This window comes from Crassostrea angulata, chromosome 8 (genome assembly GCF_025612915.1).
Source record: "Crassostrea angulata isolate pt1a10 chromosome 8, ASM2561291v2, whole genome shotgun sequence".
NCBI classification, from domain to species: domain Eukaryota; kingdom Metazoa; phylum Mollusca; class Bivalvia; order Ostreida; family Ostreidae; genus Magallana; species Magallana angulata.
Genome location: NC_069118.1, coordinates 23,726,829 through 23,748,304, shown reverse-complemented (window position 1 = coordinate 23,748,304; position 21,476 = coordinate 23,726,829). Strand labels below are relative to the sequence as shown.

At 32.5% G+C, this 21,476-nt stretch overlaps 3 pseudogenes; all 3 read left to right on the top strand.

Moving 5' to 3' along the window:
* Window positions 1-9,820: 9,820 nt before the first annotated feature.
* LOC128158247 (uncharacterized) lies at window positions 9,821-12,448 on the top strand (annotated as a pseudogene).
* A 1,134-nt stretch (window positions 12,449-13,582) lies between these two features.
* On the top strand, window positions 13,583-16,765 carry LOC128158248 (uncharacterized; annotated as a pseudogene).
* A 2,423-nt stretch (window positions 16,766-19,188) lies between these two features.
* Window positions 19,189-21,236, top strand: LOC128160820 (uncharacterized; annotated as a pseudogene).
* Window positions 21,237-21,476: the final 240 nt, after the last annotated feature.

The window sequence follows — 21,476 nt, the reverse complement described above, 5'->3', positions numbered from 1 at the left end:
AAACCGTGATTACCTACAATTTAGCATTCCTATCCGGATAAAATAATTTGGTCTGGTTTGGTATAACTTTATTTTACTTCAGTTAACAATTTAGATATTGGACAAATCTAGAAACCGGTATTTCAATTTTCCTTTTACAGATTTAAGAAACACATCAATATTATTATAATAGCAACTTGATGCAAAGGGTCAGATCATGTCGATTTGCGAGGCGCGGGGATTATCAAACGAGACAAAATTCTCGATTATTTGTAATTCTAATATACATTCGAAACATGATTAACGAGATTAAGTCATGAATACTATATAAATAATTAGTTGTCAGTTTTAATCTATAAACTTATAATGGGACAAAAGTCAAAATATTAATAAATTTTGTGGCTGCAGATTGGCTAAATAAATCTGTATTATGGTGTATCGGGTAAACAATGCGATTTCTCGTTTGGTGAACGCAAAAAATAAGATCGGCCATTCATTACATATACGATTTCTTTCGCTTTTTTCGGGGATAAGTAGAGAATGTTTTAATTCCTCTTAATACATGCATTTTGAAGTGAGCATTAAAGAAATATGAAAGTAAATTTAACTAGACTCTTGTTGCAAAAGCAACAAAAAGGTCTTCCGTTTTGATTTACATGTATCAATTTAACTGTAATACATTACTTCTCTCACATAGAAAAAATAGTGGATGTGATAATTATTGTGAATGATATATCCAGACGTTACTTCTATGTAAAACAACCGGAATAAAAAAGAAATCAGTTCTTGAAGTACTTTCTGTGACGACCGGAAGTAGCGACGAACTAAACAAAACATGTTAACCAGTTTTACTATCATAAGTCAATCTTTCGTCAAAGTTTGGTTGTTCGCATCTCTGCCAAATTTGAGATATCTTTGAAACAATGTTTTCTGTCTCGGGACCGGAAACGGACGAACGGAAGTTTTTAAAAAAGGGCTCGTATTTTGCATACATTTGCTTAGCGTGCATCACTGTTTATGGGGCTAGATAAAACACACAAGAAGGTTAGTTAAATTTGTTAAAAACATGATTTGTTTGAACCCTTACGGTGGGAACCGGAAGTGACAGTTGACAAAATAAAACCCGTAAAACACATTTTCAATTAAATGTCTATCATTCACGAAAGCTTTGTGTCTCAATCACTTACAGTGACAAAAATCTCGCGGGCATCACATTTGGAAAAGCTACATAGAGATATTTGAGATATCTCAACGGAAGTAAAATTTATTTGCTAATTTAACATTATATATATGTAATAACTAAGATTGTATACTGATATATTCATTCTATGTCTTATATATGAATTAAGAAAAAAAAATTGATGAGCTTCCGATGACGACTGGAAGTTACGCCGAACCAAAAAAAATAGTGTAAACACATGTACATACATAGGTATATTATCCCACAAAGTTTGATTGTTCAAGTCAATACTGTTTCTGGGATATCGTCGAAATAAGGTTTTTTGTCTCGGAACAGGAAACAGACAAACGCAAGTGCTCAAAGTAAATTGTATTAAATATTATTTGTATACTTGTCCTTTGTACTTTATTGTTCATCGAGCACACTACAAATGTCAGAAGAATTATGTTAATTTGATTAACAGCTCGATTTGTTTGAAGTCTTTCTGTGTGGACCGGAAGCGACGGAAAACAAAATGAAACCAGTTAAATACATCTTCAATCAAATGTCTATCATCCATGAAAGTTTTGTGCTTTGATCACATTTAGTTTCTGAGATCTCGTTTGTACAAAATGTGTTTTAAAAAAGCTACCTGAAATATTTGAGATCTCTCACCGGAAGTAGATTTTTGTTGTTGATATAACATCGCATAGATAACTTATGCTTAAAATTTATACTTATATATTTATTTTATGAAAAAGGAATTAAATGCGTAAAAGAAGTTATTTTTTTATGTGCTTCCGGTGACGACCGGAAGTTACGCCGAGCAAAACAAAATAGTGGGAACACATCTACGTACATTGGTCTATCATCCCACTTAGCTTGATCGTTTAAGTCGTTACCGTTTTTGAGATCTCGTCGAAAAAAGATTGTTTGTCTCGGGACAGGAAACGGACGACCGGAAGTGCTCAATGTAAATTGTATTTAATATTTTTGTTGTACTTGCCTTTTCTACTTAATTGTTCATCGACTTTACATTGAGTAAAATGTTAAAAAAATCTAAAGTAAAAAAAAGTCTTCTGCTTAAATGTTTCAAGTGAGAACCGGAAGTGACGTACGACAAAATGAAACCCGTTAAAAACATGTACAAACAAATGTTCATCATCCATATAAGTTTCTTGTCTTGATCTTTCACAGTTTCTGAGATCTTGTGAGTATTTAATGTTTTTATAAAATAAGGCTATTTGAGATATTTGAGATATCTCACCGGAAGTAGATTTTTTTTTACCAGTTGAATATGACCTTTTATATTTCTTAAGCTTAAATGTTACTTCCATGCTAAGTAAACAAAATAATTTTTAAAAAATCAAAATTTGGCGTACTTCCTTTGACGACAGGAAGTTACGCCGGATTAAACAAAATAGTGGCAACACATGCACATACATTGGTCTTTCATTCCACAAAGTTTGGTTGTTCAAGTCGTTACCGTTTTTTAGATCTCGTCAAAATAAGAATTTTTGTCTCGGGACAGGAAACGGACAAACGGAAGTGCTCAATGAAAATCAAATTTATAATTTCTTGTTTACTTGCCTATCTTACATTATTATTTATCGAAATAACTAAAACTATCAAAGGAAAAAAGTTATACTGACAAACAGCTCGATTTGTTTGAACTCTTCCGGTGTAGACCGGAAGTGACGGAAGACAAAATGAAAGCGTTTAAACACATCTTCATTCAAATGTCTATCATACGTGAATGTTTCGTGCCTTGATCACTCTTAGTTTTTGAGATATCGCGGGTACAAAATGTGTTTTATAAAAGCTACCTGAGATAATTGAGATATCTCACCGGAAGTAGAATATTTTTGTTGATATTACATCGCAGAGGTATTCTATGTATATATTTATACTTATATAGTTATTCTATGGACAAAAAAATTAATGCCTAAAAATAATTTTTTTTGAAGTGCTTCCGGTGACGACCGGAAGTTACGACGAACAAAACAAAAGTGTTTAAACACATCTACAGCTATAGGTCTATCACCCCACAAAGTTTGGATGTTCAAGTCTTTACTGTATTTGAGATCTCGAGGTGACAAGCTTTTCGTCGCGGGACAGGAAACGGACAAACGGAAGTGAATTTAGAAAATCTTATACTAAAAACCGCTAGATGTTTATATTTTCAGTCATTCCTGAAAATTTTATAAAAATTCATCAAGACATCTCTGAGAAATTCACAAGACAAAAAGGGGAAAAAAAATAATAATAACTAGACTCTTGTTGCTATAGCAACAAAAAGGTCTTCCGTTCCTCACATATAAATCTGTACAAAAGATCCATTTCTGTTGTAAACAGAAAACGGATATAATTTATACTGTAAAGGAATTCCCAAGAAATAAACAAAACAAAAAGACAAAACGTCATTTTTTTAGTACTTTCTGTGACGACCGGAAGTTACGCCGGATCATACAAAACATAGTAAACATATCTTCATACATTGCCTTGTCTTTCCTCAAAGTTTGGATGTTCAAGTTTTTGTTAGTTATAATATCTCGTTGAGAAAAGGTTTTTGTCTCGGGACCGGAAACGAACGAACGGAAGTGATTAAGAAATTGAAAATACGTATTTTAGTACATTTACCTATGATACGTTATTGTCCATCACATTGAGTAAAATGTTAAAAAATTCTAATGTTAAAACAAAACAAAAAATCTTTTATTGCTTGAACACTTCGAGTGAAAACCGGAAGTGACGTACGACCAAATGGAACCCGTTCAACACATGTTCATTCAAATGTCCATTTTCCATACAAGTTTTGTGTCTTGATCTCTCACTGTTTCTGAGATCTTGGGGGTAGTTTGTTTTTTTAAAAGAAGGCTATCTGAGATATTTGAGATGTCTCACCGGAAGTAGAACTTTTTTTGGTTTTTTTACCATGTGTGGATGACCTCCTGTATTTTTGTAACTAAAATGTTACTTCCATGCTAAATAACCAACATATTTTTTAAAAATCAGAATTTGGTGTACTTCCTGTGACGACCGGAAGTTACGCCGGTCAAAACAAAATAGTGTTAACACGTATCCATACACAGGTCTATAATCCTACAAAGTTTGGTTGTTGAAGTCGTTACCGTTTTTGAGATCTCTTCGATATAAGGTTTTTTGTCTCGGGACAGGAAACGGACAAACGGAAGTGCTTAATGAAATTTAAATTTTTTATATCTTGTTTAATTTCATATTTTTCATTATTATTCATCAAAGTAGCTAAAACTATCAAAATAAAAACAGTTTAACGGATAAACAGTTTGTTTTGTTTGAACTCTTCCGCTGTGGACCGGAAGTGACGGACGACAAAATGAAACTGTTTAAACACATCTTCAATCAAATGTCTATGATTAGTGAAAGTTTTGTGTCTTGATCACGTACAGTACCTGAGAACTTGCGGGTACAAAATATGTTTTAAAATAGCTTCCTGAGATAATCGAGATATCTCACCGGAAGTAGAACTTTTTTGTTTATTTAACATTGCATAGATGACATTTGTTAGGATCTATACTAATATTTTTATTCTATGGAAAATAAATTAAATACGTAAAAACAAAAATTTTTGAAGAGCTTCCGGTGACGACCGGAAGTTACGACGAACAAAACAAAAGTGTTTAAACACATCTTCAACTATAGGTCTATCATCCCTCAAAGTTTGGATGTTCAAATCTTTATCGTTTCTGAGATCTCGATGTGACAAGCTTTTTGTCGCGGGACAGGAAACAGACGACAGGAAGTCGATTTTGAAAAAATGAAAAAAACGCCTCGAGATACGATCATTTTCTATCACTCCTGAAAACTTGAAGTAAATCGATCCAGCCATCTCTGAGATATCTTGTGGACAAAAAATGGGAAAAAAATAATAATAAAAAACATTACAATCTCTATAAGGTCTTCCGTTGGAAACGGAAGACCTTAATAACTAGATACGATCTCGTTGCGAGCAACGAGGAGGTCTTCCGTCCGATTTTTAGAACAGGAAATGACCTTGCCTTTTATCTTCATCAACGAAACATATCAGGAAATGCAGATGTGATCTAAAAGTGCGATGGATGAAGGATTATACACCTGTAGGATCCTTAATTTTAAGGACCAGTCCCATTTTATTTCATATTTAATAAGAGGTCTTTTGACTTAATAACAGGTCTAATAACCTGTAATAAAAAGAAACCGAAGAAAAAAAGAGGGCCTTCCTTTGAAAACGGAAGACCCTAATAACAATAAGAATAGAAGGGTCTTCCGCTGAAGACGGAAGACCCTAATAATAAAAGACTGTTTTTGTCTAAATCTTAATTGGAGAGTGTTTTTCAACTTGTACTACAGTCCAACAACCCTTTTATGTTGATTATTTTAGTTAGAAAATTAAATAAAAAGCAGAGAAAGAAATAGAGAGAAAGAACAAATCTTGGCTCCGGCGAGATTAGAACACACAGCCTTTGCAGGTGTCTCAAAACATGGCTGACGCGAAATAATTCCCGAACTTGTGTTTGAATTTGGGGCGTTTTCGCCCGGGAGAAGAGCTGAGTTTTTGTATGAGATGAAAAACAAAGTGTAAGATGTCTGACTATTTAGGTTTGGTAACAGTGCGAGGTCATTTGAAATAATGACGCGTGTTTTTGTCTGGAGGGAGGTGAAAAGACCCGAGCTTGATTTTCGTCGTAAATAAATTGAAAATAGAATTTTGAGGTGTGGATCTCGGATTCGTGTAACAATTATTAGGGCAAGTCCTAAAACAATGACTGATGCAGTTTACCCATGTATTTCAGTGTTGAGAATTTTTGTTCGTGTCGTTTACTATTATGTTTGACTGTTTCATTTCAGCAGGATTGATAGAATCTTTATAAATGTAGAAATAACGAAATCAGTAACACGTAAATTTATTCGGTAAAAATTTGATGCAGTAATTTCCACAGTTCTAACATTCATAAGTAGTTCACACGCTATCGTAGATTCAGACTAAACGGAAAAAAAGAAATATACATGCAACAGAAATATTACGTGGCTGCACAGGGGCCAAGCCCATTTCAACATTAATTTCAATGAAACCATAAATAAAGAAAGAGGTCGAACTCTGACCCAGATAGAAAACTACCAGCTCGCTTCAAAATCCTAAAAACACTCGCAACGTGCATGTTTTTTTCATAAAAGTAATGTCTGAGATACACTCCTGCCGAATTTTAAGTTGATGGGTCTTACAATAGGGGAAATATACGCATTATTCTCTCGAAGTCGCCAGTTTATTTTTACTCGGACATTTACCGGTCCAGAGCTCACGATGGGATTTTGCCTATGACAACAGCAGTATTGCAACAAGTCGAGAAACATTTGCAATAATCTTTTAAAATCTTACATCAAACGCAATTTATGGATTTACTTTTTACTTTTAAAGTTTTCAGAAATAAAATATATAAAATGCCATAACATTTACATGCTAAACACTACATATGTATGATGAGAGAGAGAGAGAGAGAGAGAGAGAGAGAGAGAGAGAGAGAGAGAGAGAGAGAGAGAGAGAGAGAGAGAGAGTAATCAGAAATCGATTTGATCAGAGACATAAATAACATTTACGTCTCTGATTTGATAAAGAAATTTATAATTGTTTTATCTGCTTTTTCTTATGTATTATATTTCTTTTTGTCTCAAGTTTTTCTTTGCCGACGATAACTGCATAATAAAAAATTCTGGGAAGTCAGCAAATAAAATAACCTACATCATTAGAAATATAGTATGATTATTTATTCCCCATTTCCCCGAATCCAAACGATACCCAAGCGTTATGTCTAAATGCCCAATGTTAAGCATTCAGTTGATAATAAAAATCGGGTTTTTTTAATCCCAGACAGTCAATAGATTTGTTATTAAATCATTGAACAGTGAATTTCAAAAAATAACATCCGTAGACAATATCCCGTAACTAGAAAAAAATACGTATTTACTTTTTTTGACGTCAAATGTACATTAGCCTCTAGCCTCATTACTCCATGTTACCTGTAGTAGATCTTTTAGAGAGAGAGAGAGAGAGAGAGAGAGAGAGAGAGAGAGAGAGAGAGAGAGAGAGAGAGAGAGAGAGAGAGAGAGAGAGAGAGTAATCAGAAATCGATTTGATCAGAGACATAAATAACATTTACGTCTCTGATTTGATAAAGAAATTTATAATTGTTTTATCTGCTTTTTCTTATGTATTATATTTCTTTTTGTCTCAAGTTTTTCTTTGCCGACAATAACTGCATAATAAACAATTCTGGGAAGTCAGCAAATAAAATAACCTACATCATTAGAAATATAGTATGATTATTTATTCCCCATTTTCCCGAATCCAAACGATACCCAAGCGTTATGTCTAAATGCCCAATGTTAAGCATTCAGTTGATAATAAAAATCGGGTTTTTTTAATCCCAGACAGTCAATAGATTTGTTATTAAATCATTGAACAGTGAATTTCAAAAAATAACATCCGTAGACAATATCCCGTAACTAGAAAAAAAAATACGTATTTACTTTTTTTGACGTCAAATGTACATTAGCCTCTAGCCTCATTACTCCATGTTACCTGTAGTAGATCTTTTAGAGAGAGAGAGAGAGAGAGAGAGAGAGAGAGAGAGAGAGAGAGAGAGAGAGATTGATTTTAGTGTTCAGGAATTCAATATAAACGCAACATTTGTCAATAAACGCATGTATACATGCATACATGTACATATCTAAATGTTTGAATAAATACAAAACAACCTTTCTTTTTAAGCCATGTGAAATACTAAAAACGTTGGTGCATTGCTAAATGTTGTGTGTATACAATCATTGAAATGGCGGCATTTCTTTGATGCCGGCAAAGCGATCCAGTGAACTCTAATGCGGTCGAACTGCAGGGGTGCTTCGGCGGCATGTCTTTGATGCCGGCAATGCGACAATCGTCCGAATTTAGCGAGCAGTTGACAGAAAAGAGCTCTATATATTTGTACTGAAAAAAAGCCGCTATTATTTTTATTTATGACAAAAAGAAAACGGAAAACATTCAAATCCATCATTATAAAGATAAAATCGTTAAACAAAACACAGTTAAGCAAGAACAAATAATCGGCACTCGGGGACTGAACCCGGGTCGCCTGGACACAAGTCCACCACTCTAACGACTGAGCTACGCGGACTCTCGCTTCAGAACTTTGGAGCCCAAAATCTCGAGAATGCATGGATCGATTTTAAAACAGATTTCATATTCAAAAATTTTTAGAGTGTCTCTATCGAATAGTAACATAAAAAAAATTCAAGTTCAAAAAATTGAAAAATTAAGGTTTTTCATTTCCTTCCGCTGACGACCGGAAATGACGGCAGACGTTCGGATATGCGTAGTACACTGCGGCCGTTCACTCTCTACGATCTCTGAAAATTTGAGAGTTTTATCTTAAATACTTTTGGAGAAAACTCGTGAACAAGCAAAAACATAAAATCTTTAATATCTCGGGACCGGAAGTGACGACTAAAAATATCCCACGTACTTTTCTTACAAATGTTGTCATAAACAAGATCTGAAAGTTTTATCAAAATCGACTGAAGCGTTTTCGAGAAAACGTGGGAGAAAAAAAAAAGAATAATAATAATAGAGGAAAAGAAACAAAGCAAAAACAATAAGGTCTTCCGTTTCCAACGGAAGACCTTAAAAAGAAACATTACAATCACTATAAGGTCTTCCGTTGGAAACGGAAGACCTTAATAAGAAACATTACAATCACTATAAGGTCTTCCGTTGGAAACGGAAGACCTTAATCACTCAACATAACAAGCTACATGAACAAATAATAACATTCGCTTAGCACTCCTCAGTTTTCGACAATCAAGTTCCTACCACATTACAGAACAGAAAATGAACGTTACACGGTTGCAATTGTGGAATAACTTATCCAAATAAACGATATACATGTGCAAGCATCTGTCCTACTAAATATAAATCAAAGCTCCCGTTTTATTATTTTTTTTTTTATCTTTATTGGTATTATCTTTTTTGGTATCTTTTTTATCTGCATATAATTTTGCAATGTGTATAATCATGTAAGTTATAAACCTTTCCTTTTTCTTGTTGTAGAAGATATAGATAATAGTACTCTCGATAAGCTAGAGAGATAGTTAAACAATGGGTAGTTGAACTCAAAACCACGAAAATATAAGGGCATAAACTTTACAACATTCTTATAAAGCGTTTAGTAACATCAAAATAAAGTGTGAACTTTCGGTCTGTCGCGAGTTGTAAAAGAACTTACACAAAGAATTATATATGTAAAGACTTGCAATTGAATAACCTTCTGTACTTAACTACCTTCTCTGTCATTATGCATTTATATGTGTCTATTATGCGACTAGTTTTTTAGTACACTGGTATTGAAAAAATTAACAGTTGTGCATGTGAATGTGTCATATCATTCAATGTTTTAACAACATCTATCTGCATAAGAATGATATAATGAATATTGAGAAATGTTCATTTATCAAATCAAAATTTCTATTTATAACTATATAAAATAACAATGCATAAATTTCGTCTCTTGTGTAAAGACACCACCTTTTAAATTAAAGTTCTTTGTATGGGGCAATACATTTAAATACAGTCGCCATTGCTAACAAGGAAGTGAACCTAAACTGCGTAAAAAAGGGAAACATTTATTCTCATCTCGGGTTCAAAATGAATTTTGAAACAGCCTGCTTATTATTAACAATTTTCACAACCATATGTTCCCAGTCTCTGTATGACACAAATGACCAGCAACACAACGTTTTAAATAGAGGAAACAGTGAAGTTGTTTTTCAATCATTACTTGATGAAACCGAGGTCATCTTAAAGGAGACGATGTCTAAAATGCAATGATGTGTTGACCTGGGAGAATTACGTTCAGCTGCTTACGAGGGTTTGCTAAAGATGTATAGCAAAGGACAATTTCCAAATGGTAAGATATTTAAACATGAATATTGTAAATGCTTCATGTTTAATAAATAAGAGTTAATAAATGCATATAACCTGTTGGATTTTTTCATAATTTCAGTGTACGTAGTCTCGTTGTAGTTTATGTTTTAGATGTTCGTGACTTTAAAGGCATTTACTTAATCATAAATGAGAAAGTAAAATACATGTAGATTGATAAAATACGCACATTAAAAGTCGAAGCATTCTTTATGTATGTAAAATCTTTTTTGATGACCATTATTTTCTCATCAATTCATGGGTGTATTCTGATTGCAGTAGCTCAGATGTGAATGCCTATGAATGTTTTGTTTACCCCTAGTCGGATTCTTGTGTAACATGCAAAATCAAAAATCATTTTTTTCTGTGACTAATTAAAAATCAATTTATTGATATGTATACTCTTAGACTCAAATATATCTTTTTTAAAAAGTTCACCTTCAAATGACTAATAGTATGTCCCAAGTTATTGCTTACGTCATATTTGGACGATTTTCATTTTAAGAAATCCACGTACTGTAAAAGAAGTGCAATTGAAATCTATGAAAGGGAAAATATCCAAGATATCTTCATTCATTTCATATATTATCACTTTTACTACAAAAAAAATCACAGGAAGGAAAACAGATTTCTTATAGAGATTTAAAGTTGTAAATGTTAACATTGTTCTCAATTCGAAAGTCACTCGGAATATCTCCCACAATTTTTCAAGGTTATCATCAGGGTACTGTGTTTAATCTTTAAAAAAAACCGTAGACTTCTTTATTTTTAGCCTAGTATTGAAACCTGAGAGCCTAAATGGGAGTTTCAAATTAATGAAGAATTCTTGGAAATTTATCATACTTTTGAATGAACATTGTTTGTGCCTTGAGATATTTATGGTTTTCGAGTTATAAAGCAGAATGTGAATAAGGGATATTTTGGGACAGAAAATTTGGAAGTTACCATCAAGTCGGGATTGGTTTAAGACAAGAATATACTGTAGAGACTCTAGTCCAACCAAACATGAAGTCAGCCTCATTCAAAAGCACAAATCATAAAAAGTGAGCCTTTAAATGTTTGTAGTTTAAAGCTTTTTTGCAAATAATTTTACTTTTAATTGTGTTATCCAGATACAACAATAGATGAAATATGTACTCGATACCCAGATTTAATAATCAAAAGTCCAGAGGACTGTCACTGATATTACAACTGCTCTGGAGAGGATCCTGCACTTAGCAGCTGGGTTTCCATGTACAACTTCTAGCCCTCTAAATATAAACACGAGTGCCATTATCCATTTATGTTTTCTGACGAAACTCTTCAGTGTGAAAATTATACTAGCACAAATTGCGGGACAAGATATTTACCAATTTGGGAATGTAAGTTTACAATGCTTTTGAATTTGCTTACAGATTGTATTGCTTGTGGTTATTCAGTGCTTTAAGAATTGGTCCTGGTATCCTTTATTTTCTTTTAATTCGTTTGCCTATCTGTGTTTTATGAATGGATATCTTGCCGGATTTGTTCCATGTTATTTAACATATAATTGTATCAGATGAAGATTTCAAATTATTTGATATCCCTCGTTTTAAAGGGCGATACTTTGGGTTGCAAAACGAACTCTCACAATGCATTCCATGCGAAATAAGGGGTTTATTTTATGATTAATGCACAGCCATTTAGATGGTTTTCAGTGGGTTATCATTGAAACAGCGAATGACCATCGATATTGTTTAACCAATATGGTTTTCTCTATTATTATTGATAATTTCGATATCACATGACATGTATAATAATTGATAATATTGTTTATAGGTCGATACTTTAGGTTACAATGTAAACTCTCGCAGTGCATTCCCTGTGAAGTAAGGTATGCAACATGCGAGGACAAAGAAGACGATTTATGGCCACAACCTGAGAGAGGATTTTCACCCCAACTACATCATTTGTAAGGACAACAGAACAATAGAAACAAGATACTGCCCAGTAGACAATGTATGGAACGTTCAATCCTTCCCTTATATGGGACAATGTGTACATCTTTTTGCTATTCCGAATGAGTACAATTCACACGGCTACCTCCCATCGTGCAACGGTAAAGCAGATGGAAACTACCAATACCGAGAGCGATGTGATGCTTACTATCAATGTGACAATGGGATTATTTCTGCAGTGAAATGTCCCAATGGCACGGTGTTTGATTCTGCTAATAAGATATGTGCAGTAGGTGGAAAATGCTCTAAGTGAAGAACAAGGAATTCTCTGGGAGTAGCTTATTAAGATCTGGATGGGCGTGGATATTTTATAATTATTAATTTCATTGAAATGATAAGATCTGTAGTAAAATGCAAAAAAAGTTCAAATATTTAAACTTTTAACTTAAAATACATGTCTATAAGAGTTTGATGTCTAAATAATTGTTTAGCAAAACGTCATATCTAGGAATTTAGGCAAAATTGATACGCAATATGTCTCTTTAAATTGGCAATGTTTCTTAAAACTAAGAAGGGCATTGTTTAGGTTTCCTTTCTAAGTCGTTTATTTTGATCTATAAATTATGAAATGACTTAATACATGTATGTTACGTATAAACTGATAATAAAAAAGCCACATGCGACATTGCATTTCATGTTAACTCTTGACAATTCCTACTTGAAATGAAATCACCATATATTGAAAAGAATATGAAAGATATAAAAACGTTGTCTTGCATGATAAAAGACATACTGGTAGATAATAAATAGCAATTTACATTTAATACTAGTATTTTTACACATAACTCAATATACAATTGAATATCTAAAAAAAAAAGTTGGAATAAAGAAAAATAAGAATTACTGAAATTTTGGAATTATTGATATCCTTAGGAGGGCTGGATGGTTGCATCAAATATAGAAAGCCATCACAGAAAGGAGATAGTCCTCCTTAGAATACTAGTATAGGAAAATATTCAAATTTTACGCATTATAATATTCTACTGCCCCCCCCCTTTTTTTTCCATAGTTAATTGTTTTTAGATATTAACATTTGGATTATAAAAGTATTTAATTTTCAAAACTATAGATTTTCTAATTCGAATTAGTACATTTGTATTTCCCTACAAGTTACATCATAAATATGTTTTTCTCGACTTGCATTGAATATTGATGATGTATACATTTTGTACTGAATAAAACTTGCATTGCAGAAAAAACAAGAGAGAATCACGAAAGTTTTCCATAAGATCATATATTACAGTTTTATGTGGCATTACCCCTCGTATGGTCGTCTAGTTAAAGTTCGTGTTTAGCATATATTTAAGCCATTATTCGCCCATGATGTTCCTTCTGATTTAATGTATGTTTGCCTATGTGTACATGCAATTATTTATTTTTTAATTCAGTTGCTGTAAACCAAGATATAGTTACTCGTGTCCCCGATTAGCTATACAGGTGGTTAGACAATGGGTTTTAACCCACTGAGAGACGAAAACATATTAAACTCCACAGCATTCTTATATAAAGTTTGGTTGTATTGATTCAAGTTTAAACTTTCGGTCTGATCCAATTCCAAGTTGTACAAACGTATACAAAGAAAGTATGAAAAGACTTGCTATCGATTAATCTTTTATACTTAAATACACTCTCCGTCGAGATGCATTTACAGAAATATATGCGCCTTTTTTAAGACTATTTTCTAGCACAGTGATATTGAAAAACTTGAGGGTTATAGTTTTGACTGTGTCATATTGTTATAAATTTTCAGATAACATCTAATTGTATCATAATGAAATTATGAATATAAGGAAATGCTTGTCTATTAAATCTTATATTTATAACATGCATATATTTCGTTATCATGTAAATACGACACCATTTTGAATTAAAGTTCTTTGCATAAGTCAATACATTTAAGTATACCTTTACCACTTCACAATTGTCGTCATTGCTATCAACGAAGTGAATTTAAACTGCAAAAAGAGAGAGACATAGTTTCATATCGGTTTGAAAATGAATTTTAAAACGGTCTTCTTCTTATTTACATATTTGACGAGCGTCTGTTCTCAGTTTTTGTATGAAACTAATTACCAGCAGCACACCATTTTGAATAGAAGAAGCAGGGACGTTGTTTTTCTCTCGGTTCTTGATAAAACAGAAGATCTTTTAAAAAAGACAATGTCTAAAATGCAAAGGTGTGTAGACTTAAACGAAGTGCGTGCAGTTGCCTACGAGGGCTTGCTAAAGATGTACAGCACAGGACAATTTCCAAATGGTAAGTTTTTAATTTTATAAAGTATATATTATAAATGCTATAATGATAGAAATAGGCAGAGAAAATTAAGATCATTTAATTGCATTATTTTAAGTTCACTAATTAAATAAGACCGGTACATACCGTTGTAACTCGAACCAACGACCCATGACATTAGAACAAATTGAATACCCACGCTTTTTTCGTATAAGTCAATTCATACTGATTTGAAATGTTGTCCCCAATTGGCTTCTATATGCGTATTTCAATAGGCTGTGAGTGAGCCTTTCAATGCGTGTCGTTTACTGCCTTTTTAAGTTATTTTACTTTTAATTCATTAATTTTTACTCAGATAGGACAATAGATAAAATATGTACTCGATACCCAGACTTGATAATCAAAGTCCAGAGGATTGTCACAGATATTACAACTGTTCTGGAGAGGATCCTGCATTTAACGGCATGTACAGCCATTGGCCTTCTAGGTATAAATACGAGTGGCATTATCCTTTGATGTTTTCTGACGAAACTCTTCAGTGTGAACATTATACTAAAACAAATTGCGGGACTAGATATTCACCAACATGGGAATGTAAGTATACAATGTTTTTGAATTCGCATATATATTTTATTGCGTTATCTTAAAATTCCTTTGTGTCTAAATGGTTTGCTTCTCTTTTTATTTAATTTGTCATTTGTGGTTTATTATAATGGTGGCATATCTCTGCATGTATGTTGACATACAATTCAATATATTTATGTCGACGTGCATCTTAGGTATGTTGATATGCAACTTATAAGTTGCATGTCAACATATTCATCTCGCATGTCAACATGCATGGTGACATACGTATCTCGCATGTTAACATAGATAAGTTGCATGTCGACAAAAATAAGTAGCATCTAGTATCTTGGATTTCAACAAATGTTGGCGATATTTGAGATTTTTGGAGATTTGTATAGCTATTTGATGGCAATTTTTATGTATGTCAACATAGTTATGTTGCATGTTGACATAACTATATTGCATGTTAAAATATTTAGCTTGCATGTCTACATATTTCATAAAAGAAATAACTTGCACACAAGGGGCAGGAATATGCCACTATACTTTAAGATCGATACGTAATGCATGTAGTTTGCAAAGCAAACTAGTTCATTGCATTCCATGTGAGGTAAGGGATTTTTATGGTTAACATATATGTATTAAGAGATAGGTTTTATCAGTGGGCTAATTTTTTAAACAACAAAGGACTTCTTATATCGTTTACCTAATGTGATTTTTTTTTATTTTTATTGATAATATGATAAGTACCTTAATATGAATTATAATTGAATATATTATTTATAGGTCGATACTATAGGCTACAGTGTAGAATCTCGCGTTGCTATCCCTGTGAATTAGAGTATCCAAAATGTGAGGACAAAGAGGACGGTTTATGGCCACAACCTGAAAAAAGATTTTTCCCATATTACATGATTTGTAAGGACAACAGAACTATAGAAACAGGACGATGTCCATCCGACAAAGTATGGGGGTCTATAGCCTTTCCTTATAAAGGACAATGTGTAAGTAGTTTTGCTGTTCCAAAAGAGTATAATCCATACGGTTTACTTCCATCATGCAACGGAGAAACGAATGGAAATTACCAATATAAAGAGCGATGCGATGCATATTATAAATGCGACAATGGAATTGCTTTCGCAGTGAAATGTCCTAATGGCACCTTGTTTGATTCTGCCAATAAAACCTGTGCAGTTGGAGGAGTATGCATCAATTGATGAACAAGGAATACTTTGGCAGTGGCTTATTAAGGGACGGATTGGCGTGGACTTGTACTGTATTAATTTCATTATGATGGAAAGCTCTGTATTGAAATACATGAAATACTAGTATTCAAACTTAAAAACTAAAATAAATAGAGTTTTAATTTCTTAATGCCAAAACAAAAATCTAAAAATTTAACAATTTAGGTAATTTGTTGAACACCAAGCCTCCTAAAATTGGCAATGATAGCTTAAAACTAAAATAAGAAAATGTTTTGATTAAATTTCAAATGCCGTTTATTTTGATTTAGAAATGTGATATTTGACTTAAAAGCGCTGGGTTGTTGAGAATTATACACTATATCAATCTCTTTAAAAAGAAGAGTTCTGTATAAATATACAGCAAAGCATTTACATTTCAAAGAAAAAATATGATTTTTGTATTATTATCTAAAATGCTAGGGTTTTGCTACAAACATTATATCTAAAATGTAAAGTATGACATTGCACTCCAGTCTTACACCTTACATTCCTTACCTGAAACAAAATCACCATATATTGAATATAATATGATTTAATATTTTTGAAAACCGTAGTTTTATACATGAAAAAATACATATTTATTTAGTAGTTAACAAATGACCAAGATCATTAAATACTAGTCCTATAAATGAATTATTCAATAAACAATTGAAAATATCTAAAACGGCGGAATAAATACATAATTATTAGAAGCCAATGTTTTCCCTTCAACGGAATATGCCTTCTGATTCATTAATGAGTATGTTGTATTACGAACACTTTATTCGTCCCTTCACCGATTAGTTGATAGTTTTAAGGTATTGACATTTGACCTTTTTTTTTTGGTATTACTCTACAAGTTACATCATGAATAAGTTCTTCTTGACTTGCATAGAATTCCGGCAATAGATACATGCATTAGCTATCTTATTTGTATTAATCAACACCTCTCTCTCTCTCTCTCTCTCTCTCTCTCTCTCTCTCTCTCTCTCTCTCTCTCTGTAGGAGTTTTAAATATGTTATAAAATTTGGTATCTATACTGTATTGTGAACGAGTAAACTTATCAATGTTAGTGTGTTAATTTTAAAGAACCAAATTGAATATTTGTTATTTGTTTTGTATATGCTTTAGTCAAATATTTTTGCATGTAGTTTTAGTAGGAATATTTTGACAGTTATTTCTTATTTGTTCTGATTACATGTTTGAGTTGTTGGTCAAGATTACATAGACGGTGGAAATGGTAATAAAGATGTTTATGCAAAACCAGCCATATTTAAAACATACACATGTACTTAAATACAAAACAGACAAGCTTATAACAAAATCCGCAGCCTCTTTCACGAAATCAACAAACACCAATGCAAAACAAACGATCACAGATGCAAAAAAATATAAAGGAAAAAATATGACCAGGAAATTTATTTATCAATGCGCGTAATCCTATAGAAAAATGAATGTAGTAGATGATTAGGCCATACATGTACGACCAAAATCTGAGCGGGAAGAACAGATAAACTAGTCGGTCAATTTACTTTATATTTTGCACAATGATTACTCATACGTTGACCTTTAACTGGAAAAAAATAAAAGAAATTGCATTTTTGAAACATTCTTTCCTTTGACTCCTTTAGAATTTTTACTATATATTAACAGAGTTTGGTGTAAATTTAGAAGAGGATTCAAAGACACACGCTCTATTTTCATGGTTTTACCCTTTGTTTCCACAATTTAGAATTCCCTTTCCATATTAATGATTTTGTGTACAAAGTCTGTTTGATTTGGCCCAGTGGTTCCAGAGAAGAAGTCGAACAATGTGAAAAACTTCCGAACAGACGGAAAGGGAAAAAGACGGCAGACAGATGGACGGACAACAGGTATCAGAAAGATCACTTGAACTTTCGGTTCATGTGAGCTAAAAACTTATACAAAGGATGTACGAAAAGACTTGTGATGAATTAAGGAGGACGACTATAGTTTTCGTTGCGCATGTTGATGCACATTCTTGTAAAATACAGTGTATTTATACCTTTTTATGAATATTTGTTATAAGAATCATTAATAAAATTTAACGCAGTAAACAAAATACAGATGAAAAGTTTTAGATTTTTTGAGGAAAATTTTATTTTTAAAACGATTATTCTGTTGTTCGGTTGACGACTGCTGCCATTGTGCTTTTATGACGTTTTAATAAAATGAAGCTTTGTAAGAATGTGTTATAAGAAATAGCATAAAAGAAAAAGTAAAAATCGTACGCCGTTGAAAATCTATACACAGAATAATGCTATCCTTGGGGGTATTTTTCTTAATATTTGAATGAACCCGTTATATCTATCTAAATTTGTAGTTCTCCAAATATAAAGCAAAAATACGGTGCACTTTAATATTTTGAGATGTCCCCCACTGAAAACCGAACGGTAGAATTAAATATCTTTGCACATAAGGTAGAAAATTATATTACCAATCACATATTACAATTTGAGAAAAGAACCTATTGTACTATTTTTTTTAATCTGCTTCAAATTGCGGAAAATTACGATATCCTATATATTCCTATAGTTAAGTACCTTTATTTTGGGATGGCCCCTCAAGAGAACCAGACGGTCGATGTCGATGTCGATTTTCTCGATATTCCGCAGATAAACTAGAGTTGGTGTAAATTACATATGGTTAAAAAATGAAGAGTTTTGCAGTTGTAGTTTTTCCGCTACCCCCCCCCCCTTCAAATCGGACACCTTAAACCTCTGTATTTAAATAGTACACTCTATTTCGAGATGCATTTACATGCGTCCTTTATACAGCTAGTTTTTTTTTAAGTTCAGTAATAATGACAATGTAACATTGTAAATATGACGATTATATTATCAAATGTTTCAACAACATCTATCTTTATAATAATTAAATAATGTTTATTTATTTTATTCAAAATTATATATGTATACCCAATTGAAGTACCAACGCATAAAATTCATTGCTCGTGTAAACACACCGTCAATTTGAATTAAAGTTCTTTGTCTAGGGCAATACATTTTTGTATAGCTCTTTTTGCATTGCTAAAAAGGGAGTGACGTTAAACTGCGTAAAAGATGGAATAAATATCTTAATTCCGGATAAAAAATGAATTTCAAAACAGTCTGTTTCTTAATAACATATTTGACGAGCATCTGTTCTCAGTCTTTGTATGACACTAATTACCAGCAGCACAACGTTTTGAATAGAGGACATAGTGAAGTTGTTTTTCAATCATTACTTGATGAAACCAAGAACATCTTAAAAGAGACAGTGTCGAAAATGCAAAGATGTTTTGACGTGGAAGAAAAATGTTCAGTTGCTTATGAGGGTTTGTTGAAGATGTATAGTAAAGGACAATTTCCAAATGGTAAGTTTCTTTTTTCCTTTACAAAACTGTTACAACGTAAATACAAGAACAAGAATAATTAATGGATTTGATTTAAAGGATTATTTCAAATAATTTCAGTTGTTTCGTTTTGATTTATGCTTTTGCATGCACGTAACTTTAAAGATCTTTACTTAACCATTAATACAAATTAAAAAACAACCAGACAAACAACACACGCAAGTCTAAATGTTTTAAATGCATATAGATAATGTTTAGCGGGAACCAATATTTTTCTTTAGTTCATGATTATATTCTGATTGCGGTAGCTCGGGCGTAAATCCCTTCAAATGCATTGTTCACCTCTCGTCGAATCCTTTGCAATTCTTACAAACTAAATTTTAAATATGAAAATTGAGTATCTTACTTTTTCATATACTATCCACAATTTAATTTTATTATAGTATATATTCATTGACTGAAAAAAATTGTTTCATCATCTAATGACGTATTATAGAACAATAGGCAGAGTAAATATGAGACCATTTAGTTGTATCAGCCACGTGAAACTAAGAAACAGACGGTCAAATCGGGATAAGTCTATTTTTATAATTCTCAGACCGGAACATACTGCAACTATATGTAGCGACTTAAGTCTAGAAAGACATGAAATCATCACACATATAACGCAAACCCCTTATTCAAAAGGACAAGTCATGCTGTTTTGAAACATGGTCTTCCAAAAAGATTCTGCAATGCATTAATTCGGTAGGTTGTGGTCTAGTCTCTCAATGCACATTGTTCACTGTTTTTTTAAGTTTTTTTTATTTATTATGTTATTCAGATACAACAATAGATGAAATATGTACTCGACACCCAGATTTAATAATAAAAAGTCCAGAGGACTGTCACAGATATTACAACTGTTCTGGAGAGGTCCTGCACTTAGCAGCACGATTCCCGTGTAAAACTTGTGGCACTCTAAGTATAAACACGAATGTCATCCATTTATGTTTTCTGACGAAACTCTTCAGTGTGAAAATTATACTGATACAAACTGTGGGACAAGATATTCACCTACGTGGGAATGTAAGTATACAATGAATTCATATAATTATCTTATTGCTCAGCTATATTGATATCTTAAGATTTTCCGATACCTTTCAGTATAAAATCATGTAATCCTAATCGTTACTTACTTTTGTTTGATATCGTTTACCTTATTTTATTGAATGAATATTTTTTTTAATTCCTTTTATGTAACAAAATATCTAATGTATCTTATAATGATTTTAAGTAACTAAAAAATAATCCTATTTTCGAAGGTCGATACAATAGGTTGCAATGCAAACGCTCACATTGCATCCCTTGTGAAGTAACGTATCCAAAATGCGAGGACAAAGATGATGGCTTATGGTTACAGCCTGAAAAAGGATTTTCGCCCTGGTATATGATCCACAAGGACAATAGAACAATAGAAACTGGACACTGCTCTCTAGACAATATATGGGGCGTTCGATCATTTCCTTATATGCGACAATGTGTACATCTTTTTTCTTATTCCGAAGGAGTACAATTCAAACGGCTACCTCCAATCGTGCGACGGTAAAGCCGATGGAAACTACCAATACCAAGAGCGATGTTATGCTTACTATCAATGTGACAATGGGATTGCTTCTGCAGTGAAATGTCCCAATGGCACGGTGTTTGATTTTGCTAATGAAATATGTGCAGTAGGTGGAAAAAGTGAAGAACAAGGAATTCTCTGGGAGTAGCTTATTAAATTCTGGATGCGCGTGGCTATTTTATTATGTATTGAATTCATTGAAATGATAATATCTGTAATAAAATGCAAAAAAAACTTCAAGTATTCAAACTTTTAAGTTAAAATACATGTAAGATTTTTATGTCTAAATGATAGTTTAGCAAAACGTCATATCTATGAATGTAGGCAGAATTGATATGCAATATGTCTCTTTAATTTAGCAATTGTTTCTTAAAACTAAGAAGAGCAA